The sequence below is a fragment of the Notamacropus eugenii genome, chromosome 3 (assembly GCF_028372415.1).
Source record: "Notamacropus eugenii isolate mMacEug1 chromosome 3, mMacEug1.pri_v2, whole genome shotgun sequence".
Classification (NCBI taxonomy): Eukaryota; Metazoa; Chordata; class Mammalia; order Diprotodontia; family Macropodidae; genus Notamacropus; species Notamacropus eugenii.
Genome location: NC_092874.1, coordinates 57,887,705 through 57,900,195, shown reverse-complemented (window position 1 = coordinate 57,900,195; position 12,491 = coordinate 57,887,705).

Here is a 12,491-nt window from a genome sequence, read left to right as displayed (position 1 = left end):
GCAGACATCAACATTTCTTTGGATGCTTGGCAAATAATACCTCATACTTACATAGCATAAAGTGTTTTCCTTAGAATCACCCTGGAAGATAGGGGTAAACAATATTATTAAACTCATTTTACATAAGGGGAGCTAGAAATTCAAGAGACTAGCTACAAATTATACACCTAACAAATGTCAGAGATAGAATTCAAAGCTCACAGATATAGAGCTGGAAGAGATCTTAGAGGGGACAGAATCCAATCCCCTCATTTTACAAATGAAGAAATTGAGACTCAGAGAGGTTAAGTGATTTGCTCAGTCATACTGATACTAAAGGGAAAAAGACAGGATTAGAACTCAGGTCTTGTGATTTGACTTTCAGGACTTTTCCATATATGCATATGTATATATAAATTCTTTTAAAAATAATGTTATTTCCTAGTTAAATATAAAAATATTTTTTAACATTCATTTTTAAAATTTTGGGGTCTAAATTCTCTCTTTCCTCCCCTCCCAGAAAGAGAAAGCAATTTGATATAGGTTATACATGTGTAATCATGCAAAACATATTTCCATGTTAGCCGTGTTGTAAAAGAAAACAAAGACCAACAACACCCCCCCCCCCAAAAAAAAACCCAAAAGAAAGTAAAAAATAGTGTGCTTCAATCTGCATTCAGACTCCATCAGTTCTTTCTCTGGAGGTAGGTAGCATGAGTCCTTTGGAATTGCCTTCAAACCATTGTATTGCTGAGAAGAGTCAAGTCAATTACAGTTGATCTTTGTTACAATGTTGCTGTTACTGTGTACAATGTTCTCTTGGTTCTGCTCTTTTCACTTTGTATCAGTTCATGTAAGTCCATATGTACACATAAATTCTGAATCCACAGATATCTTTTTTGCCAGACATTTGAGAAATGGACCATATACCTCCATCAGGTCCCATTCTAAGTTCTCATTCTTACTCTATCTCTAGTTAGCCAGGTGACCTTGGAACAAGTCACTTCAGCTTCTGGTTTTCAGTTTTCAAATTCATAAAATGCGCAGGTTCGACTCAATGACCTCTACCGCCCCTTCTAGTTCTAACATTTTTTCATCTTCTGATTCAGGCTGGCCTGATAATAGGCATATTTACCTCACCAACATCAAGCTACATCAAGACCCAGATCCAACCAAGCAGTAGGTACTGATTCTTCAAAGAGAGCACTTTCAAATCCAGCAGGATGCCTCTCCAACAAACAGGCCCCAAAAGCTGATCCTGGAAGGGAGGAATATATTTCTCTTCTCGGATTTTATTTGTTTCCCAATTCTCATTTTGTATGCCAATAGTTCCTGGACCCAGTTTCAGACGTTTATTAAATGTGTAAGAAGAGTGAATAATTTAACCAGTTACTGATAGACTGGAATCTAAGTTGCCGTGTGTTTGATTTTTGGAGGCTGATGTTTGATTCATGCAGCTCTCTCTCTCTCTTGCCAGCAGTAGATATGCTAATAATGATTAAACCCTTCCCAGCTGGGAGCTTTCTGTGGTTTGCTTTCCAGAATGATTCTGCTATCTTTTTGCCTCTGTTTCAAATTAACTGCGAAAAAAATCATTTGACAGAGGTCCAAGGAACTTAGCTTTGTTGACAGGAGAGGCTATTAGTTGGTTCCTGGCTGTGAAGAAAAAAAATCTTGAAAGGAATTGTAATAAAAGAAATGGTTCCTGAGTCATTTAACATTAGACAGGTTAAAGCACCAGAAAATACATTGTAGAATTAATTTGGCTCTAGCTAATGACTTAATAGGTCTCTAGATTTCTGACTCGATATAGAAGATACCTGCCCTTCTGAGGCCTCATTAGCCAAAATGCCTGCTTTGCTGTGGCAAAATGGGATGTAATCACCTGTCAGCTGGAAACATTTGGGGTGTTTCTGGCCTTATTATTCTCTATGCATTGTTTATATTTTTAGTAATTATGCGATAACTACAAATACCTTGAGGAAACAGAATATCAAGTGTTGCACAGTTTTCCTTGTTTATTAAGAAAATTATTTCTCTACATTTTTTAAAGACTAACCTAATACCTTTCAGGTTGGACTTTGTTAGATTATACCAACTTGCCTAATTATGTACCATCATTTACCACCCACTTTGGGTCTGAGGCTGAGAAATTATCTTTTTTCTATTAGTATTCATCTAGATTATGCAGTTTAAAACATAAAGTATAAATTCCACAATACCAAGGTCAGCACAGAATGAATGAAAAGGCATTTTTAAGTATTTACTATGTGAGAACAGGCAGCTATTTGACTCAGTGAATAAAGCGATGGGTCTGGAGTCAGGAAGATCTCAGTACAAATGTGGCCTCAGACCCTCATTAGCTGTGTGACCCTGCCCAAGTCACTTAGCTTCTGTTTGCCTTAACCAACTGGAGAAAGAAATGGCAAACCACTCTGATATCCCCCATCCCCATGGACAGTATGGTCTATGGGGTCATGAAGAGTCAGACACCACTGAACAACCACAGTAATGTGCGAAACCATATTCTAGGAACTTCAGACACAGACAGGAAAGTCACATCAGGCCCTGCTCTCATGGTGTTCACATTCCAGTTAAGCAGAGAATTCATCCAAGAGATTTCAACTGCAAATCAGGTGGGAAAGGCTCCGGGGTCCCTTGGGTGCAGCATAAAAGCAGACGACAACGCATCTTCTTGGCAAAGTTCCTGTTACAGAACACAAGAGAAGGGACCATATTTTAAATGGAACTTTACATCGATGTTAACAGACTTGAACTTTACTGATTTAATTTTTATTCAAAGGGACCTATTTAAAAACAAGTCAGGTTACCTAAAAGTAGGGTTGCTTTTAAATAGACCATAGACAATAGTTGGGCTGGTCCAGCTTCTCTGACAGCTGTTCTATTCACTATATCATTCATTTACTTGTTAGTTTATCTTGTTTCAAGGGCGCTATGTGAGGCAGTGGATAGAGAGCCCTGGGCTGGAGGCAAGGAGGACCTGAGTTTAAATCTGGCCTTAGACATTTACTAGCTCTGAAACCCTGGGCCAGTCACTTAACTCTATTTGCCTCGATTTCCTCATCTGTAAAATGAACTGGAGATGGAAAGGCAAACAACTCCAGTATCTCTGCCAAGAAAACCCTGAATGGGGTCACAAAGAATTGGACATGACTGAACAACAACTTGTTTTGTTTCTGATGTGAAGGAACCACATTTTACCAACATTCCTTTGTTGAGTGAACCTGGCAAAGCTGATAAATCACAACCCTCCCTGATCCTGAGAACTAAACACAGCTCAAAATGTATTTAAAAAAAGGAACAAAAAAAAAATTGAATGAAACAGATGAGAATTGCATTTGTGCATCCTGCTTTATTTGGGCTCTGTCAGTTTGAAAAAAAAAAAGAAATATAATTCAGTGGCCTGGAAAGGTGAATACCTTGAGAAGTCAAGATGATCTGTGGAAATACAGCCCAATTTGAACTGCAGTCAACTGCTTCTGCCAAACCACTTGTGGAGAAACATTCAGAGAATCGTTGTACCTAGATCTGCACTGTTTTGTAAGACAGTTCATCCTCTTCACCACCTGGGGACAGCTCCAGCATGCCATTTATATGTATGTTCAGTAAACTAGCTGAGGATCAGAGATTTGTCTAGGGGTGTGCGTGCGTGCGTGCGTGTGTGTGTGTGTGTGTGTGTGTGAGAGAGAGAGACAGACAGACAGACAGAGACACAGAAAGACAGAGACAGACAAAGACAGACAGACGGAGGAAGACATAGAAGAAGGAGAAAGAAGGAGAAAAAGGAGGAGGAGGAGAAGAAGAAGAAGAAAGAGGAAGAGGAGGAGAAAAGGAGAAGAAAGAGAAGAATGAGGAGGAAGAGGAGAAGAGGAAGAAGAAGGGAAGGAAGTTTATTTTAACTTATAGTCTATATTACCTTTAACTGAATGTGAGAATGGTCAAATAGAAATCTTGGTTCCACAAGCTTCAGTATTCAAGAATTACTGAATAACAAATAGCAAAGTCTCTTTCCTTAGAAAGTCCATCTTCACAGATGATCATTGAACACATCTTCTCACCTTTATCCCTGTGGTGTTGAGCATCTTTATTGATTTTATTTCACTGGATATCAATCAGAGGAAAAGACTGGTTATTGTAAATGAAGTTAAATCTCTTTACCTAATTAGGTACTTCTAAGGATTAAACATCAGGAGAGAGGAGCAGTTCCTGAACCAATGATCTCTTCCCTTTATTACCTTAAGCAAGCAGTCTGCCCTCACTTTTTTCCTTGGCAAAAAGAGAGGGTTAGATTCAGTGACCTCCAAAGTCCCTTCCAGCTAAAAATGTGTGCTCCTGTGGTCTTGTAGGAGGTAGGAGATCTGTAACTATCATCACTTAGTGCAAATGCTTTCTAGAGATAGTAGTGGTGAAGTGGCTACAACACTGGACTTAAAATCATGCAGAACTGGGTTCAGATCCTGCTAGGGCTGCACTCAGGATGACTCATCTTCATGAGTTCAAATCTGGCCTCAGACACTCTCTAAGTGATCCTGGGCAAGTCACTTAATCCTGTTTCCCTCAGTTTCCTCCCCTGTAATATGAGCTGGAGAAGAAAATGGCAAACCATTCCAGTATCTTTGCCAAGAAAATTCCAAATAGGGTCACAAAGAGTCGGACATGACCGAAAGGTGACTCAACAATAACAAAATGTAGAATCTACCTCAGAATTGCTGCAAGGCTCAAACGTGTTTTTGTAAAATTTAGAGCACTATACAAATATGAGTTATTCTTGATTGAAATTTTAGCTCCAGGTATTAAGAATCCTCTGAAAAAAAAGTCCAGAGACAGAGTATAATTATAGGTAGGAAGGGACCCAAGAAAGGATAGGCTCAAGAGAGACAAAGGCATCATAAAGTAACAGAAAGAATAGTGGTAGTCAGGAGGTCTGAGTTGAATTCTGCTTCTCATGCTTGCCAGCTGTGAGCGTTGTTGTTGTTCAGTCATGTCTGGCTCTTCATGACCCCATTTGGGATTTTCTTGGCAAAGATCCTAGAGTGTTTGGCCATTTCCTCCTCCAGCTCACTTTACAGATGAGGAAACTGAGGCAAACAGGGTAAGTGACTTGCCCAGAATCACACAGCTTGTAAGTGTCTGAGGCCAGGAAGAACACAGGAAGAGCAGTCTTGCTGACTCCAGCCTGAAGTTGTGAGCACAGACAAGTCAATTATTCCTCATTTTTCTATTCTCAGTTTTCTTTTCTACAAATAAGAATCATAATACTACCCACTTCAGAAACTTGTTGTCAGGAAAGTGATATATAAATATGAGCTATTGCTACTCTTTTTACTAATAAAAATGGAAGAAGTTAAGAAGAGATAAGGAAAGAAGGTCTAAATTGGCTCATTACCAGACTGGCTTCAAAGTGAGGAATTTTTCAGCCCCAGCAATTCGCAAAGACAAGGGTGTTTCTGTAATGACAAATTACTCTGAATCTTTGAATTACTGAAGTATACTGAACTAGGAACCTGAGGGAGATTACAAAGGTTAGTTTAGATAGATTCTTATCTCTGATGTAAAAAGGACAGGAAGGAAAAAGTCTTAGAATAGTGTTGGGATCCAAATCAATTATGGAAATTGTGATTGATGATTATAGTACAACATTGGTGTGGTCAATTATATGCTTTGTTATTGGTCGATAACATTAGCATCTACCTTACATGCCATGACTTTCTCTTCTTCCAATCAAGAAAGTTGTGCCAGATTTTTAGGTCAAGAAAAAGAAATTTTGGCCTTTCATTTTCAGTTTTGGTACTGACCTAATAAGGCTTCTAGAGCTCTGAGTAGATTGAGAACGATTACATTAAGTCAACAAGCATTTATTGAACAATTAATCTATGCCAGGCACTGTGCTAACGACTGTGGATTTAAAGAAATGCAAAAACAAACAAAAAACCACTCTCTGCACTGAAGGAACTCCCTTACTAATGGAGGAGGTAACAGGCAAACAACGACGTAAGTACAAGGTGTACGGGGGGTACACTGGAACTAGTGATGGAGAGAAGATGCTAACCTGGAGGGTCATCGGGAAAGGCTTCTTGAAGAAAGTGGGTTTCAGCTGAGATCTGAAGGAAGGCAGCAAAATCAGGAAGCAGAAATGAGGAGGGAAAGTATTCCAGGTACCGGGGACAGCCAGGGAGAATGCAAGGAGTCCAGAGATAGAGGAAATGAGAAACAGCAAGATGGTCAGATGTGCCAGATTGGGGAGTATGCCCAGAGGAGCATGGTGAAAAAAAAAGACTGGAAAGGTAGGAAGTCATGTTTTGAAGTCTTTAAAAGTCAGGATTTTCTATTTTATCTTAGAATTGATAAGGAATCACTGGAGTTTACTTAATAGAGGGTAGCAGGTATTCTAATATTAATTACACCACCTATTTTTCATCTCAGACATTCAGGCTGTTTTTCGATGAAGTTCCATTAAAATGAACAGTGTGTTGTCCCTCTGATAATTTTGGCATCTAGTAACTAAGTAAGCTAGGGCAGCTAGGTGCAGTGGATAGAGTGCCAGACATGGAGTCCCAAAGAGTCATCTTCCTGAGTTGAGTTCAAGTATGGCCTCAGACACTTATTAGCTGTGTGATCCTGGATAATCCATTTCACCCTGCTTGCCTCAGTTTGCTCATCTATAAAATGAACTGGAGAAGGAAATGGCAAATCACTCCAGTATCTTTGCCAAGAAAACCCCAAATGGGGTCACGAAGAACCGAAGACAACCAAACGATAACAACAAGTTAAGTCATCTACCCTAAATTCAACAGTTTCAAATCTCACCACCAAGTGGAGGACGTGCTTGGTCTAACATACCTTTAGCTGGCATAGAGTCATAGGTGGTACACCTGAAGAACTGCCTTGAAGACTCCTCATTATCCACAACAAAGCAGCAATATTTTGGAAGAGGATGTTTGTCAATTAGTAGTTTCAGAAGAGGCAATTAGAGGATTTTACCCCCTACCAACTCCGTTGAAGTTAGGTCTCTTTATCTAAATAGTATTTTCCTGAGGCATCTTAATTACTGTTTTTTAAAAGGAGAAATTGAGGCCAGATCAAGTCTCTACAGGTGGTCTTTGTCCTGCTATACATTTCCCCCACAGATTTGAAAAGTCAGTATCCTTAGTGCATCCAGATAGGAAACATTCACAATCAGTGGCCCATAGGAATTCAAAACTTTTTTGGAAAAGCAACCTCAAAATGTGGGAATTTAAAGCTAAGAAAAACCTTAGAGATCATCTGAACTGGGTCCCTCTATTAATTATTTACCATATTCTAACGCAGAATTTTTTTTATTTGTCATTAACACACACATAAGCATCTTGAAAGCGGAAATTGACATTCATCTTTTGATGCCTCAGAGTTGACGAACATAGCATCTCTTATAGTGGACATTAAATAAATATTTGTTTGACTTGAATCATCCAAGGACATAGTTGAACAAAGACTAAAGATCATGCATGTTCCAAAACTTCTATTACAGGGTTCTTTCCAATAGGCTATTTCCATTATCTATCTTTTGATGATATGCTAATCTTTATTAGCATGTAAAAATTTACCTCTCAGTGCTCTGAGGTAATCCAGTCTGTGCCAAACATCAAACTAATATTGAGCCCTTAAGCCTTTTAATCAGCTAAAAGTGCTCAGAAAATATATTTACTTTGCTCTCCCTCCCAAATAACTACTTTGAGATGGAGACAGAGAAATTACTAAGTTGCTTGGGGCTACATAACATGTTGATGGCAGGTCTCCTGCTTTCCAGGCTCCACTCAGAGGATACACAATGCTGCTTTATTACCTGCAAAGTCCCAATGGCCTATATGATCTGGTAGGGAATGATTTATGATTTTTTCTTGTTGTTTTGCTGTTTTTCCTAATGATGTCAAAACTTTCCTTTGTATTTTGTGATAGGGCTGTAAGCTCACTGGGTTATTTGTGGGTTGGGGCACTGAACAATTTAGAGGTTGCTAGTCCCCATTTGGAAATCCCTTCCTGCTGTTAGCTACAGGGTGGTAGGGGATATGCTAAGCAGTTTGAGAATTCAGTAGTCCTTGTTTTTAGTATCCACAGCATCGTGACATACTTTGCATTCTCAGGATGCTGTTGGAGACTTTCTTGGGTTTAATCTGTGAAGAGGAGTAAAAGAAGAATGCAGAGATATACCAGCTTGCCTGTGCCTCCTCCTACTGACTGACTGAGCTACTCATTAGGATCAGGCCAGACAGTGCACCTGGCCATTAAAACCAGAGCTGGCTGGTCGCATGGCTAATTGACAAATCAAGTTGCTCCAGAATGACTTCTGGGATTCCATCAATACAAAATGGCTGCATGTGATTTATACTGGAAGGAAATTAGAGAAGCCATTTAGTCAATTACCCAGCTTAGGAAAGGATCATCGCTGTATCACCCTAACCTGTTTGTGGATAAACTAATGATAATCCATTTAAAAACCTTGAAGGTAAAACTGTCTGCAGCATCAGCAAAGAGACAGCATGATAGATAGAACAATTGATCTGAGTCAAAGATCTGGTTCTGCTATTTATTGTTTGTGTGATCTTAGTCAAATGACTCTTCGGACTTATTTTTCCCCATTTGTTAAAAAATAAAAATTCAAAGAGTTATGCTAGATCACCTCTAAGGTCCCTTTCAGTCCAAACCCCTTTGATCACTTAGCATATAAACTTTGCTTAAACCAAGTCCTTAATAAATCTTTTTATTCATTCATTCATGGTCTTGGATGAAACATCTTAGAGGGTGGAGTGATAGCAGGAGTAGCAGGAGTAGCAGTAGCAGAGAGCAAAATGGCCAGATAAGGTTGGATAGTCGGATCAAGGTATGTGACTGCTACTCTTCTCTACCCTGCACCCCACAACTGTCAGTAGACCAACCACCACTGTCCTTTGCTGATCCCTAAGAAATTAGAAAGAACACAAAGACCCAACATGATCCTGGTTAGCCCATGTTCCTCGGAGTCATGCTTAGGTTCCAGTGGCTGTATGCACTGGACACCATGAAGGAGCAGTAAAAGGGTACAAGAGGTAGTAAATTAATTCAGCAGCCCTTTCCTGTGCACCTACTAAATGCAAAGTTCTTTGATTGGCACAGTTTAGCAATTCCTGGCTTAGCTAACTTTCTGCAGTCACCATTCAAGTGATAAGACTGGATAAAAAGAATGTCTACTTCCAAGTAGATTTCCTTCCCTTCTTGAAACTCTCATAGTTTACTGTTTGTACATTTTTTAGTTAGATCACTTTTCTAGTTCAATTTTATTCTAGTAATGAACACTGTTCCTGTTAAACATCACCTCCATGGGACCCACTGTGGTACAAAGACTTCAAAGTTGTCATAACCTGAGCAGGGCTCTGGGCCGCAAGCAGTTAACTGAGGGTGGGAGGTTGTTGTTTTTGGTGGTGATAATAACAATACTAGTAGTAGTAGCACCAGCAGTATTAGAAATAGTAGTAGCAATAGTAGTAATATCAGCAGTAGTAGAAATAGTAATACCAGTAGTAGTAGTAGTAGTAGTAGTAGTAGTAGTAGTAGTAGTAGTAGTAGTAGTAGTAGCAGCAGCAGCAGCAGTAAGACCAGTAGTAGTAATAGTAATACCAATAGTGGTAGTAGCAGTAATGGTAGTAGCAGTAATGCCAGAGGCAGTATTACTAGTAATAGTAACAGGTAATATTTATATAGAGTTTTAAAGGTTTTCCAGGATATAAATGCTTTACAAATATCATCTCATTTTATCCATAGAAGAACCCTGGGAGGTAGGTGCTATTACTGTTCTTATTCTTAAGATGAGGAAACTGAGACAGACAAAGGTGAAAAGATGTGCCCAGGATTACACAGCCAGTAAGAGCTTGAGACTGGACTTGAACTTGGATCTTTTGATTAGAGGTCCTGTTCTCCATCCACTGCATCACCTAACTTCTTAACACTACATCCTAGCTCTTTATGGGACCCAAGTTTTCTTAAAGACTGACAGAGGGCAGCAGTGGTTTGCCTCTTTACCCCATGGGATGCCAGCCAGGACAGAAAAGAACAAGTACCAGTTACATACTAAAGAGTGTGGGTCACTTTGGTTTTAATCAAGAAGATTAATGACTAATCTATTTCTGCTTGACTAGAAAGTGATTGCAAATAGTTTCATTTTCATAAATACTAAATAACAAATGTGGAACCTGGCCCTACCCCCTTACATATGGGACCATAGAAAAACTATCCCAGTTTCAAGATATTTGGTGGGTCAGTACCCACTCAGAAACTATAACTTCTGAGCCCCCACTGAGGTGCTTACTTTTATTTGCTGGGCAGAGAACACATAATTTTTTAAAAAGATACTTAATCAATTGCATAGTGAACTTATTCAAATTCTACCCATGATTCAAGATAGAACTCATTTCATTTTCTCCAGGTAGCCTTCACCCACATCCTCGCCTTCTAAATTCTTATATTTATCTGTACTATTTATTAGAGTACTTAATTACACACTACTTTCTTTTGTTATTTAAGACGTTATGTTTTTATGTTGTCTCCCCAAAATGATAAGTTACTGGAAGTCAGGGACTGTGTAGGACCATAGGACTCAGAACTGGAAGAGACCTGCCTGAAAATTCCCATTTACTGCATTCCTGGCAAATGGTCATTTAGGTTTTGCTTAAAGATCTCTCGGGAAAGAAATGCACTCTCTCCTGAAGCAGCCCATTTAGAAACCTAAATCCACCTCTTTGCAATTTCTTACTATCTATGCTAGTTCTCCAATCATTTTTCCACCTCACATCTCTTCATATCCCCACCATTTAGAACAGTGCCTGGCATACTTAGTGAATACTTATTGACTTTGACTTGTGGACTTGGAGACATTGATCATGCCCCTCCCCTCCCCCAAGTTTTAACTCCCCAGGCAAATATCCCCACTTTTTTTCAACTGATCCATGCATGTAATGAACTTGAAATCTTTCATCATCCTTGCTGTGTTTCTCTGAATATTTTCCAGCTTATTCCAGCCCTTCCTAAAAATGTAGTGAGCAGAACTCACTTATCAATACTGACCCTCCCAAAATCTCATTTTTTTCGCACTTATGTACACGTATCCTTGTTCCCAGCCCCCTCAGAATCTCTATCCCCATCAGTATTTACATTCCCCTTTCCCAGAAGGGTAAACTCATCTAATCCAACCCCCTCCTTTTACAGATGTAAAAAATTAATCCCAGAGAAACTCAAGATGGCAGAGTTGGAATGAGCTGAACAAAATTAGAATCCAAGTCCTTTGTCTTCAAATATAGTGTAGGTAGAAGATGGCTCATTACAATTAACCCCCCAAGATTAAGATGAATGAATCGGAATGAGGTGGTTACACCTGGCAAGTAAGTGGAATCCAGAGCACTATTTCCAGGTATCCATTTCTAAGGGGAGGAGAGTAGAGATTATGTTAAATAGAAAATTGAACAATTAGCCAACAAATAGTCAAGTGGTTACCATCTGAAAGAGAATATGCAAGATATGATGGGGGTTGGAAATCAATCAATTAGCAAGTATTTATTGATATTTATTATTATATCGATGAATACTCATGTTGTTCTGTTAATATTTGCAATACAAAGAAATTTAAGATATGGCCTCTGTCCTCAAGGGGACAAGCCACAGCCTAGTCAGAGACCTATAATGCATCTACATATGAAATCAAGATCACACCAAAAGACTTTTTTGGTGATCCTGGAATGAGAGACAAGGGGTTCAAAATGGCCATAAAAGACATTGTTATTCAGATCCAGAGAGAAACTCATCCTCTCCCATCTAGAGGATTTTGGCTGTTTACCAAGTGCAGTCCCTAGGGGAATATATAGTCTCTTGAATACTTCTATTTTTACCCTGGCTCCAATTAAAACTGAGTTTGTTCCAGAGAATTCTTTTTTTTTTTTTCTGTGCAAAATGGAACTAGGTAGCAAGGAGTTGCAGTAGGTTGAGAACTGAGCCTGGAGTCTCTTAGCTTTGTTATTTCTGTCTGCCTTAGTTTCTTCATCTGAAAAATGGTGACAATAATAGCACCTACCTCCTAGGGTTCTTGTGAGGATATCATGAGATAATATTTGTGAAGGGCTTTGCAAACCTTAATGGGTAAATGCTAGTTATTTTTTTAAATTAAATGTATATTCCTTCATTAATTGTTTTCAGAGTCTTCCTCTTGGATTTCACATCCTTGATTTTTGATGTTTCTAATTCTATTCCACTTCTTTGGTTAGAGACAATCTTTGCATTTCTTGGGTAAAGAACCTATTTTCCATAATGACAACTTATTGATGGTTTTTGAGAATCACCGTCATTTCTTTCAGTGACTAAGGCAGCTTCTTAGTCTGTGTTACTTCTGCCTTCCAACTAGGCGTTTCATAGACCTTCTGATCATTTCTTCCCATGCCTGATTGAGGGGGCTGGCCTTCAGATGGTAGTGTAAAGTCATCCTGGTCTTGGGG